Source organism: Cotesia typhae, unplaced genomic scaffold (assembly GCF_013202065.1).
Source record: "Cotesia typhae breed Kobodo isofemale line unplaced genomic scaffold, CoteBio_Ctyphae contig_43, whole genome shotgun sequence".
NCBI lineage: Eukaryota > Metazoa > Arthropoda > Insecta > Hymenoptera > Braconidae > Cotesia > Cotesia typhae.
Window position 1 is genome coordinate 3,782,783 of NW_027423752.1, and position 13,435 is coordinate 3,796,217.

Below are 13,435 nucleotides of genomic sequence, written 5' to 3' on the forward strand. Positions count from 1 at the left end.
CGTTTTAGATAGTACAGGATGATTGATGCTACGCAAATACTTTTCCTATCCTTGAAAAAAAGGAATTGAGAGTATTGGCTGCTTTCCTCCTGGTCTAGACGTTCTAATCAGATCAGGTATTTTTATCTTCAACCCCGCAGTTGATTCTATTATATTTTCTGTTTTAATTAGGGCTAAGGTTTGCAATCGATGGGCTGTAATGAGGATTAACATTGTTGCTGTAATCTCTGTTAATTCTTTTAGTTTCAACTTATCCAGATCTGTCATCTTTTTAATATACGTAAGTACTATGTCCATGTCCCAGGTTTCTGAGTATTTGGGACGCACTAGCCTTATCTTGTAAGTTCCTCGAATGAATCTCGACATTAGAGGATCATTTGAGAGACTGTTCTTCGATATAAGAGAGATGGCAGCTCTTGATAAGTTGAGGGTTCCGTATTTTGCACCTTCGTTAAATCGCGATGTCAGGAAACTAATGACTTCGGTGCTTGCTGGTTCAAAGGCATCAATTTTATTTTCTTGAGCAAATACGAGCCATCTTTTTAAAGGTCCTTCGTATTGCTTGACCGTTGACTCCGTCAACGAACTCAGCATTATATTTATTGATTCTTCCTTGATGCCTTTGATGACGAAGGCCTGCCTGATCATTTCCCGACCACAAGTGAGAGCTTCGTTGCCAGTGGATGAAGTTCTTGTCTAGAAGGAGATAAAAGTAGTGATAAGGACGGTTTAAATATCAATGGAGGTTCACTGAGCAGAGAAGTAAATAATGGATACCATGGTTGAGCTTTCCACAGTGGAGCTACCACAATACCCACTGCTTCATCATTGATTATTTTCCTCAAAGTTGGTAGGACCAAGGCAAACGGAGGGAAAGCATAAAAATATTCCTTACTCCAAGACACCGTAAACGCGTCAACTGACTCTGCATCTGGATCCAGATAGCGAGAGTAGAATCTTACACATTTTTTATTAATGCGTGAGGCAAAAAGGTCAATAGACGGTGATCCCAAAACTTTAAGAATTTTTTGAAAAACTACAGGAGATAGTTCCCACTCAGTATCTAAGTTTTTTACTCTAGAAGCAGCGTCTGCATCCACGTTCAACGCTGAAGGAATATACGTTGCAACCGGCCAAATCTTTCTAACTTCACACCATTGACAAATCTTCCTTGCCAGCTCTGAGAGTACTGGGTACCTAATCACACCAGTTTTATTAATATAGGCAATAGCTGTCGTATTGTCTATACGTAGAAGAATTTCGCAGTCATAAAGCTCTGATGCAAAGCATTTTAGCGCAAAAAAAGCCACTAATAGCTCTAGATAGTTAATATGAAATTTCTGGTCCTGTATACTCCAGAAACCTTGTGTAACTACCCCACTAAACTCCGCACCCCATCCTGTTCTGGAGGCATCCGAAGTTATCACCAACTTATAATTGTGGGACTTTATTCTACTGCTGGCCCACATAAATTATCTTTCCACCATCTAATGTCTTCAAAAACATCCTCCTTCAGTAACATAAAGCCTTCAAAACTTTTATTGCTCATCAACAAAGCTAGCCACTTCGCTCTCTCTAACCTTTTACTATATGCCTTTTCATATTGTACTCCCGGAATACATGCTATCAGGACTCCCATCAATTGTGCTATAAACCTTATTCTATAGCGACTACTTAACTCAATAGAATCAAGCATTTTCTTAACTTGAGTTCTTTTTTCATTAGTAATCTCTACCTGATATTTTTTGGAGTCTAATACGAAACCCAGATATTTACATCTTTTGCTAGGAGTCGTCGAACTTTTATTATAATTTATAATAAATCCTAGACACTCTAGTAATTTAATTGTTGTCTGTACATTGCTCTTACAACTCTTATAACTGTTACCTATGCATAGAAAATCATCTAGATAAACGACAGATAAAAGACCCTTTGATCTAAGCATATTGACCACCGGTTTCATTATCTTAGTAAAAGTATAAGGACTGGAGCACAGGCCGAACGGTAGACATGTGAACTGATAAAGTTGGCCTCTGAACCTGAATCTAAGATATTTCCTACTAACATAATTCACCCGAACTAATAAGTACGCGTCCTCTAAGTCTAAATTAGCCATAAATGTTCCCCTATCAATAAGATGTCTCGCTGATCTCAGATCTTCCATTTTGAAGTGCTCTGTTTCTATATAATCATTCAATTTCTTTAAGTTAATAATAAAACGATCCGAACCGTCCGGTTTGGGGACTAAAAAGTACGTGGAAACGAATTGATCATCGGAATCTATACAAACTTCAATAGCTTTTTTCTGTAAAAGCTTATCGATCGCCCTTTGGACTCTTAGATGATCACTAGGGGACCATGTAGGTTCTCTAGGCTCAATAAGTTGAGTAGGACGTGTCTTAAAGGGAATATCGTAGCCTCTGATCCAGTCAATGATGAATTTATCATCGGAAATACCTTCCCAGTGCTCAGTGAACAAACTAAGTCTTCCTGCTAACATATTTACCTCCTTTGGTTCCTTTTCAGAAACCAAAATTACTTCGCGTTCTTCTCCGTGGTCGTCTTCTGAGCTGTTTTCGACGTTCCCGCTGTCGCAGTGTGTCTCTACCTGTGTCTCTGGTTCGTAACAAATCTCCTCTGGTAAGCGCCCACCTGCCTGAATTTCGCAGGTGGGCCTCTGAAGTTTCCCTGGGAGAGGTTCCTAGAGGCTTGTTTTTTAGCTGCTGGTTTTTCTGCGGTCTTCAATGTTGATGCAGCTTTTACTATTGCTTTCGCATCTTTAACTTTCTCATTAAGCTTTTCACCGTAAAGCCATTCATCAGGGACACTCGCCTCTAGTGTTGGTTTTATATCTTTATCTAAAGTCGGTGTGATGAACGACTTCCTAGCTACTGACTGTTGATGAAAGACATCACATAAAATCTTCCCGGTATCCCAAAGACTTTTAACCAGGCTTATCTGATCTATAGCCTCTGATGAGCTATCAGATAATAGTGATACAGCTGAGCTCAGTGACAGAATAGCTGCTCCTACGCAGCCTTGTGTCTCAGCGAAGTGATCATCGCGCTTCTTGGCTATATCAGTCAAGTGACGCTGCACCTCAAGGTTAACTTTAGGAGCCTCAGACCTAAAATCTTCATTTTTAGGTTGTTTTTTGAGCAGAGATTTTCTCACCTCCTCAGTCAAGCCTTTTGACATCCAATCTCGCCACCATTTCTTAAGATTATCATTAATCTTAGCTGGAGCCTTTGTGACAGGACTCTCTTCCCCCAAGACTTCTCGAAGTTCATCATCTAGCTCGTAATTTTCGTCATCAAGCTGTCCTTCCTCCATAGGATCAGTGACCTTCTCAACTTCGTTCTGAGTTTCCTCAGTAATCACCTCTGGTGATTTTTGTACTTCATTACAAGGGGCGGGTATAACCTCTTGAGCCTTGTTGGCTGAGGTGTTTTCCTTATTACTGCTAATGTCTGTAATAACAAGAAAACATGTCATACATCGGGCATTTAATATCAAGAATTATTTAATTCTTGTATGACAAGCATATCTTTCGTGTGGAAAGGAGATGCCTCAGTACATCTATTTATGTTCATACAGAACAGGGTTATGTTCGTGTGGAAATAACCCGTGTGATACTTCGTATGGAAGACACACACACTAAGCTACCATGGATACAAAATTCTCCCAATTATCTGTACTCACCCTTATTAGGCTGATTAGAATTAATTAACGCATTCTGAGATGCCTGTTGTTTTATTAACTCCTGTACGCTCTTTGCCAGCATGTCAAGTTGTTCCTGCATGCGTCTTCTTGAACTTGGACGATCTCGGGAACGAGATCTAAAACGCTTTTTAGATTTTCCTATGTCTAAGCTGATTTTTATTTATCTTAAAAAATTAACAAAAAAAAAAAAAATTTTTAACAAATTTTTCTCACGTCTGTTGTCGTCGACACAACAAAACAATATGAGTCCGCAAGGGTGCGCGCCAAGCGATGGAGGCTTGGCGCGGGGAAAGGATTTCAAATTTAAACTCTAAAAGTTGTGTAGTCGACACGTACTTGACAGTATTACATGTAATCAATCAATTAATCATCGAAGAACGAGACGCGTAGTATAACTATTCTCTTCAGTCCAAACATAATTTTTTTTTATATATCTTCGTATTAAATAGCTCAAACATTTACAAATCTAAACTAGTACAGTTTAAACTTGAAAGTTTAATCATTCCAACTTTGTCATAATATAATCACAAATTCGGCATCAGAATTTCTCGATATAATACGAGATAGATAATATGAGGTAGACTAGGATATAGTGTGGTCAGAGGAAATGAGTAAAAGTGGATGAATAGAATTTGAAACGAGTGACAAACGATCACAAAACCGGTACAAGAGTAGTGATAGTTGAATGGGGATCCCTCATCCGTCCGTTTAGTTTTCTCTTTTGCAGCGATCCGTATAATACCAGTATAGTACAGAGTACTGTAGCTCTCAATGGAACTAGATGGGTGCTCTACTAGTCCACTAGTCCTTCAGTCTAGTAACTAGTTTGCCCGTGACACGTGTATCGTTGATTGGTTTAGTCGTGAGCCCCTAGAATTGATACACACCTACTACTATTATATACGATACTGGGATCCTGTAGTCTCCAATTTGTTGCTGAGCGATTGCTTCATTACGACAAGTCCGATCAAAACCCCTATTTAATACAATCGAATTCACTTACCCTTTTTCATTTTACCTCCACGAGATACCCGGTACATTATTACATTTTGAGACATTAATCTGCATAGATAATACATTCCTGCTATAAATAAGTTAAATAATACTGGCTGCCAATTGCCCGCTTCGCTGGGATTGAGTTTAAATTTGTTTGTTTTTCAGTAAAAAAATTTTTTAACTTTACATCAGCAATTATCCACAATTATATTCTTAAAGACTTTTGGGAACGTTTATTATTTTGTATTTCCAAAAATAAACGGTATAAATATTCTCGAAATGCCTTATAAGTCGATTTTTGTAATTTAAAATCATTTTTAGTTCTTCATATTGACATCTCTAAAATCGTTGTCAACATTTCATTCAATATATGAAAAATAATAAATCAGTGAATCAATAATTAAATTATTCAGTTTTATTTACTTAAATTAAACTAAAAAAGAAACAGTTCGTAATGGAAAGTTATAAAATTATCAACTTAAAACATTAATTGAGAAACAATGCATTTTTATGAGATTAATTTGATGTCTATTGGTCTATTAGTACGTTTTGATTAGGCATGTCTAAATCAGGTCTCTTTATTTATTAGTATAGGCATATATTATTGAGGATGTATATTTAGTTTATTTTTAGTCCATTTTATTAAAAAACTGAATAACTATTATGAAAATGCTTGCTCAATTATAGCGTGATATTTAAATAATCTTTCAAAAATATTAATTATTTAAATTTGATTTCATGTTAAATTGAATATTACTGAATAAATAAATGTTTATTCAAATAAATGATAAATAAATCATTCAATTTTCATTTTCATTTTCTTTAAATATTAAAAAAAAAGACGAATTGATCATTAATACTTATCATTTTCTATACCAAAAAATAGAGGTAGCAAGTGAGCGAATAAACATGTATTATGTACTAAAATTTTTTCCAAAATACAATGAATCTTCATACAAGTTTTACGTATATTGATTGAGGAAATTATTCAGTTAAGTATTACAAAAAGTCTCCTAAGTTATAAGTATAGATAAATTAATGAATATAATGCTATAGACAATAGATTATTTTTCTGTAATGCATTCCATTGGTGGTTAATTAACAATTACAAAATAAATTACGGATATAAATTTTGCTAGCTTTTATCTAGAACATCTGTGCCTCTGGAGAATCTATCACCTTTACGATTTTCAGTTTTTGCTTTATTTAATAAAATTTCATTTCCGCGTTAGCATAGATTTCAATTTACTCACATTGCTTGTACAGTAGTTGAATTCAAGGGAACAAAGAGCTTCCAATACGGACTAGCTTGAACGGGCGTATGGCTATAGAAGGTAACTATTGAAATGTATTATGTGCGAACGCGTATATTGGTATTAACGTACATGCTGACCGTTCGAACCTAACACTGTGACGTAAGTTCACTGATACAAATTATTAGCACAAATAAAATCGATTAAATTCTGAAACGGCAAACAGGACACAGTAATTTTTTATTTGTAACATAGGGATTGAAGTTCTTTTTTTTTTTTATCGAAAATAATCCAATTCTTTTGTTTTTAACTTTAATAACAAATAATTTTTTTCAATTAGAAAGTAAAATTGTGAAAACTACCGTTTGTTCTTTTGAATAAAATCATTTTTGGATAAAAAATTTGAGCTTTCATCATCGAAAAATCAACTATTAATTTCGTAATACAAAATTCAAGATTGAACTTACAGAAGAATTTTTTTCAAACATCAATTAAAATATGAATTTCATTTATCGTATCATATTTATGATTACAAACTTTATATTTTTAACGTTGAACATCACTAATTGCAATGTTATTAGCGAGATAAAAGAATAAAAAACTAGAACAGTTGAAATTTTAATAACTTTAAGCGACTTTGAGAAAAAATTTTTTTTAGGTGATCTTGAAAGAATGTGCATGATAGAATTCATGATATAAAATAACATATTTTCGTAAGAATCTCAAAATGTAAGATAAATCGTTTTTTTTGGACCACTCTAATGCCCATACATAATTTTTCAACAAAAAGTAACATTAACTATCTCCGACAGATGTCGCATGATCTCTGAGCCGTCTCCTTACCAGAGCGTTAATTTTGAAATGTTACGTTGTTAAATAAATAGTATATTACATACCTAGGCCAGTAAAATAAGAAAAGTCTCAGATTACATGTAATTGTTGGCCGAGGCGAAGCCGAGGTTGACAAACATGTGGTCTGAGGCTTTACTTTTTACTGGCCAAGGTGTGTATACTATTTTTCTGCTCGACGTAGCCAGAATGTGGCAACTTCGTTTAGCGCAGCGGCCAGAAAGTTGCCACTTTCCGGCCGAGGGCAGAAAAATCATTGTTTTTAATTTTCCTCGGAAACTGAACTCAATCAACTACTAAACCAACTTTAGTTAATTAGTTTAACTTTAGTTAACCACCAAACTCATTGACGTATATATTTCTAAAAAGATAAAAAATTCCAAAATCATAATAGATATTTGTTTTACGTTTTCGCTAAAGTTGTATAAAAAATTTTTATTATGGTTCTTTCTTGTAAAATTCAAAAATTTTATGGAACAATTATTAAAATTCAATTTTTTTTATTTCCTAAACGATTTTAACTTTTGTTAACTATCATCCAATGAATTTTCTTCAGTAGATCAAAAAATTTTTGATGTTTTGAAAATTTCTTTCTTTGTCAATGTAACAATTTTTAATTTTCAATATTTGAACCCATTATCAAGACTTCGATATAGAACATTTTCATCTTTCAAACAAATAAATGCTTTCATTAAGTCAAAATAATTCAATCATCGAACAATGCTTGATTATAATTTTGAGCATCTTTACTTCTTCACACGCCTTTTTTTGAAATATCGAAAAATATACGTTTTGAAAATTCCACTTTGACGATAAATGATAATGATTCAAACACAAAATAGGTCGGTGCCACAATACAAAAAAACTTGTGCCATACAGCATAAAGAAAATTTTTCTTTATTTTGATTCTAACGTTCATCACTTACTTGACCCTTTTTTTCCTCTTCGGGAAACTCCTCTTTGTATTCGCTCTTTCTTCACACTCACGTGCTCCACTTACCCTTAATTTTTAATAATTTCCCCTAGACTTTAGAATTTAGTCTTGCCATTATTACATTTTTTCTCGTTATTATTATTATTATTATTATTATTATTATTATTATTTTGTTATTAAATGCTCAGGGGGGTTATCCCCGGAGTCCGATTCTCCGAGGGCCCAGCCTGAGCTCCATCCGTTACTGCTGGACCACTCCGCACAACAAGGCGGTTAGTGATCACAGCAGGCCAAAGTCATTTCCCTTAAGAGACGGAGAGAACCAAGTAAAACAGCCTTCTGCATCCTAACTGCCAAGAACTCAGCTTTTGATGAGCAAGCTGGAACTTTGGCAAGTGAGGATACAAAAGACTGTTTCATCCCTCCTAGGACGCCAACAATCAGGACGACAAGCTTGACACGGTAACCTGGGTAAAGTTTGCCAATTTCAAACAGGAGATCCTGATATATTTGTCTTTTGTGCTCTTCTTTGGCTGAGATGTTGTATTCAGCCGGGGCCGAGAACTCAATGACATAAATGTCACGAGTGGCCTTGTCGAAGAGCACAATATCAGGTTTGTTGTGATCTATCCGCCGGGTTGTTGCAAATGGCATGTTCCAATAAATTTTGCAACTGTCATTCTCAACAACCTGGGGAATATCTCCTGGCAAATAAGGCAGCACTGGTGTCACGTCAATACCGTAGCAATGACGAAGATAGTAGTACAGTACTCTCAGGGCAGCATTGTGACGCTGGATATATGCACCTCTCGCCAGCACTGGACATGCCGACAAAAGGTGCATAAGCGTCTCCGGATGTTGTCTACACCTCCTACAGGACGTGTCCGGAAGCTGCACCTGGAGCACCTTGCTACGGTACTCAAGAGTGTTAATGACACCATCTTGGCAGGCAAATATGAACCCTTCAGTCTCGGACATCAGGCCCGCTGACTTTAAGAAGGAAAACGTCAGCTGGATGGACAAGCCATGATCACGCACGTGTTTAAAGAACACGCTGTGCATGGACTTGTCCATCAGTTCGCCAAGGAGTAGTTTTTCCTCGGCGTTCCTGATGACGCTCTTAAATTCCTCCTTTCGGAGTTCCATAAGAGCGTTTATTTCTCCAAGACCAAGGGTTCTTGCCGCATATATTGCTGCCTTATACAAGAATGACCCCTTATGCGCATTTTCATGTTTATGTACAATTTGCATAAGAAAGTCATCCTCGTCTGCAGTGAAATTGACAACTTCGTGAGTTAAACCCAGGACCAAACGGTCGTGAAGCCGCTCCAAACTCTGCAAACCTCTCCCACCGATGGACCGGGAGAGGTATAATCTGGCGACTGATGAATTGGGGTGCATGCTCCGATTCATATTAATGATCTTACGGGTTTTGATGTCGAGATCTCGTAAATCCTTTCGGGTCCATTTCAGGACACCGAAAGAGTATAGTAAGACTGGGACAGCGAGCATGTTAGTAGCTGAGACTTTGTTTTTGCCGGAAAGTTCGGAGGACCAAATTTTCCGGAGTCTCCTAACATACTCGCTCTGGAGAGTTGTTCGGACTTCAGAGACCGCATGCATGCGGTGCTCTTCCATTCCTAGATATCTATACAACTCCCCGGCGTCTAATTGGCTTAAGACGCTCCCATCCACTAATTCGACATCATCACCAGTATCAGAGCACTTACCCCTCGCCAGATGTACGACCGCACACTTGTCCAACCCAAAAGACATTCCGACATCTCGTGTGTACTCTGCTACGATGTTGAGGGCCGCTTGTAGATGATCTTTATCAGCGCTATACAACTTCAGATCATCCATGTAAAGCAGATGGGTAATCGAATAGTTTCGATCACCCGGAGGCCCCACAGAGTACCCATGAGTTTTACGGAGAACAACAGATATAGGCAGCAGTGAAATGCAAAACAGCAGAGGGCTCAAGGAATCGCCTTGAAGACCCCTCGTTTGTACTCTACAACTCCGGTTACGTGCAATGCGTTTCCACTTCCAATGTGAAATCGCGTTCGCCAGAGCTGCATTGTACGCCGAATACATTCCACTATTTCGGGATTGACTCCCAGGCATTTGAGTAGATATAAAATCAACTCATGTGGAGTTGAGTCAAATGCCTTGCGATAGTCAATCAAGCCATTGACAGGTTGCGTTGATAGTAGATCGCATCTTGTAAGACGCATCGATCCACTATCAGGTTCTCCTTGCAACCTGACAGGCCTCTTTAGTGCCACGTTGTTCATATATCTGTTGCCATACAGGCTCTATCTGCTGCAAGATACGGTTATTTAAAATTTTTGTAAAAATTTTATAAACCGCATTCAAGCAGGTGATAGGCCTGAAATTCTTAGGGTCAGACAAGTCACCTTTTTAGGTATCAGTACGGTTCGCCCTTCTACAAGCCAGTCCGGAATCGGATCGTCAGCTCTAATGTATGATGTAAATATGCGGGCCAGATGGAGGTGGGTAGAAGTAAACTTCTTCCACCAAAAGACATTAATGCCGTCTGGTCCCGGGGCAGCCCAATTTTTGCTGCCATTTAGAGCTGAACGAACTTCATCCACACTGACTGCAGGGCTCTCTTCATCAGCATTCTGTCGACGGTGTTCCCGACAGAATACTTTGAAGTCGTGCAGAGCTGGAGTGTTGGCGTTCACGTTTGGTTGATCTCCATACAACTCAGTCCAAAAAGCTTCCACCCGCTCAGGTGTTGGATAATTCCCGGTAACATCGGTCTTTGGTGTCAGAAACCGTGAAGGGCTGGATCGAAACAACGAGTTGTCGACCAACCGCTTCAGCCTTTTCTCTAATGACTTTTTAGCAGCCACTAGAGCCCGCAATTTATTAAGACACTCTTCCTTGATGACATGAAGAGTACTCTTGTTCAGTGTGTGATGACGCCACCGAAGTTCAGCAGCAATGCGCCGAATTCGGGGCGTGTATGGTGTTTGAGTTGTGTCGTACTCAATCACACACTGAATGCGGAAGACCTGTTTCCGGGACATGTCAATTTTCAAGCCAAGTTGTGAGATGCGCTGTTTCAACCTTGCCTCGATCGAGAGACATTGTCTCTCTCTCGGAAAAGCCGAAACTGCTGCACCATACACAACCTGGCTCACAGTGAGCAGGGTGGAATCCTCCAGGATGTTTGCACGGAGATCTTCGTTTACCGCGTCAAGCTGTTGTTGGGAGTAAGTTATCTTTTTAGATATACTTACTTGCCGTCCTACAAAGGGATTGTTGTTGTCCAAGGAGGAACGGCGTCGCTCTAATAATTATTATTATTATTATTATTATTATTATTATTATTATTATTATTTACTCAGTAGCATCTTAACGCGTTATCTGAATAGGGATCGAAATAAACGTCCGTGTTTTATTTATTCATTCATATTATTATCTACGTGAGAAAAACAGTATCAGGGGCGAAGAAAATTAAGCGTAAATAATGATAGTTGATGTTAAATGTTTCGAATAAAAAGCAAATGGGTTATTGAAAATGAAACGGAGCATTTGGTTTTGAGAAAAACAAAAAGCAACTGAACTAATGGAATATAATATTAAATTCAAAGGCGTTGTGATAATCTAGGATAATCAGTGCTAATCTGAAAACTTCAGTGATATAGTGAAAACTAATGAGATTAATTTTTTCAAGAAATTTGAAAAAAAAAAAAATTTTATTTTTTTTTCGAAATTTTTTTTTTTTTATTTTTTCTTTCAAATTTCTCCAAAAATCAATCTGTTCGATTCAAAAAATTAACTTGACAATAATTTTTTCTATGGAGTTTTGGATTGATATGGAATTACGGAATAATTGAAAATCATATTAAAGTTATTGGTAAAAATTTATTTATTTAACCTTTAGTGTGATCCATTTACACATGGCACAAGTGCTTAAAGCAGGTCATTATGGATTTCCCAAATTTTTTCTTCACATTAGTTTCATAGTTACAGTTAAATGAGAGCTAGCGGCTCTTTTATTCGAAAAAGAATTTCCACTAATTATGAAGCTCAATCAACCGATATAAATTGACTTATCAACTCTTAGATGTAGCATATGTCGAGATTTTTATGAAATAAAAATATATGACTTGTATTTTACACAGTAAAAAATTTTGCGTCAGTGCGTCAAAAAATTTTGTGTTAAATATTTACATATTATCATTAAGATAAGAATAAAAATCGTACTGAGCTTGATGCATAGATTCTTTAAGCACCTAAAATAAAAAAACAATAAGATTAAATAAAAATAAAAAAAGATTAATTTAATCGATTTTGTCCACCCATGCTTACCAGTTCATCGAGATAATCGAATCCTAGCCAACAATCAATGAACAAGGAATTGACACTTTTAACAGGGTAAAATTACCCTTAATCGATAAGTCACCGGATATCGATAATTATTCGACATAGCACTGGCGCGTCTCGATCTTCGGGCCTAAAGGGAGAATAGGAGGGGGTGAGTTTGGGTTAAAATAGGTGAGCCGTGCAGTGGAAAAGGGAGAAGTAGTGTGACCGCCAGACTGAGTGCCACGGAAATCAAGAAGGACCGATCCCCGGAGTAGTGACGAGACGAAGGAAGCCAACTACAACTAGGACTTCATCCTCAACGAGTGAGTTAGATCATCGTTTTGTTCGTCAAGGTATCAATTATTACTCTGTGGGAAAGAAGTGGATCGCGGTTCTTCCAATACCCAGTTACTTCTCCTAATTATTTATCAATTGGATCGTTAATCGATAAAATTTTATTAATAAATTAATCGTAGAACATTTGCTAGTTTTTGGATTGAGTGATTTTCATGGGGGTTTATACCCGGGGATCGCTCGATGGACCTTGCGGGGGAAAATTTTAATATCTAAAAGTTTTCAATCAATTAACTAACATCTAAGAAAATTCATTAAATTAATTTTTCAATAATTAACTGAGTAAAATTGATTGATTTTTGTCATTGAGAAAAATAGACAAATTTTTATTCGTGGAATTTTGGTCAAGCGTCAGTTTTTGTGTCGCATAAATTCCGATACCCAAGGTCAAGCAAAAACAGCTAGCGAATGTTCTAGCAATTGAAATTTGAATATTTCGAATTGTGTCAAATTTTTTATAATAGATGAAACTAGTAGAAAATTATTGATAATATTTTGTATTAAGAATTAATTATTAAGAATATTTTATTAAGAATTAATTATTGAAAATAATATATAGTGGAAAATTTATCGAAAATTAATTTATATTGTAAAATTAATTATATCACGTGGAAATTTAGTAATTTTTGGGGATTAAGTCCGTGAAGTAGTTAAATTAAAATTACTGAATTTGATAATTATCAACGTAGACATTAAGTCCAAGGAATCAGTTATTGAGTCAAAATTGTCACAGTAAAAACAGTTAGAATTAGTTAATTAACTGGATTGTAAAAATTTATATTGTGATTGACTTATTTAACAAAAGCTAATTCAAGGTATTAAGCCTCTCGTTCGAAATAATAACTTGGGAATTTTGAGCTGTTTAATATTTTAAACCAAGGAAGATTAACAGTTGGAATTTGAGAATTGTAATAGCTATTTGGAAATTGATTGTTAATTGAAAATTGTCGTTTTGTTAATTACTAATGATTGAATAATTTAA

The 13,435-nt window shown here is 36.4% G+C and overlaps 1 protein-coding gene across 7 annotated transcripts in view; it reads left to right on the forward strand.

The window, feature by feature from the left end:
- Positions 1-13,435, forward strand: part of Rg (A kinase anchor protein rugose) — a 242,686-nt gene that overhangs the window by 79,722 nt on the left and 149,529 nt on the right. The gene's annotated exons all lie outside the window — the stretch shown is intronic.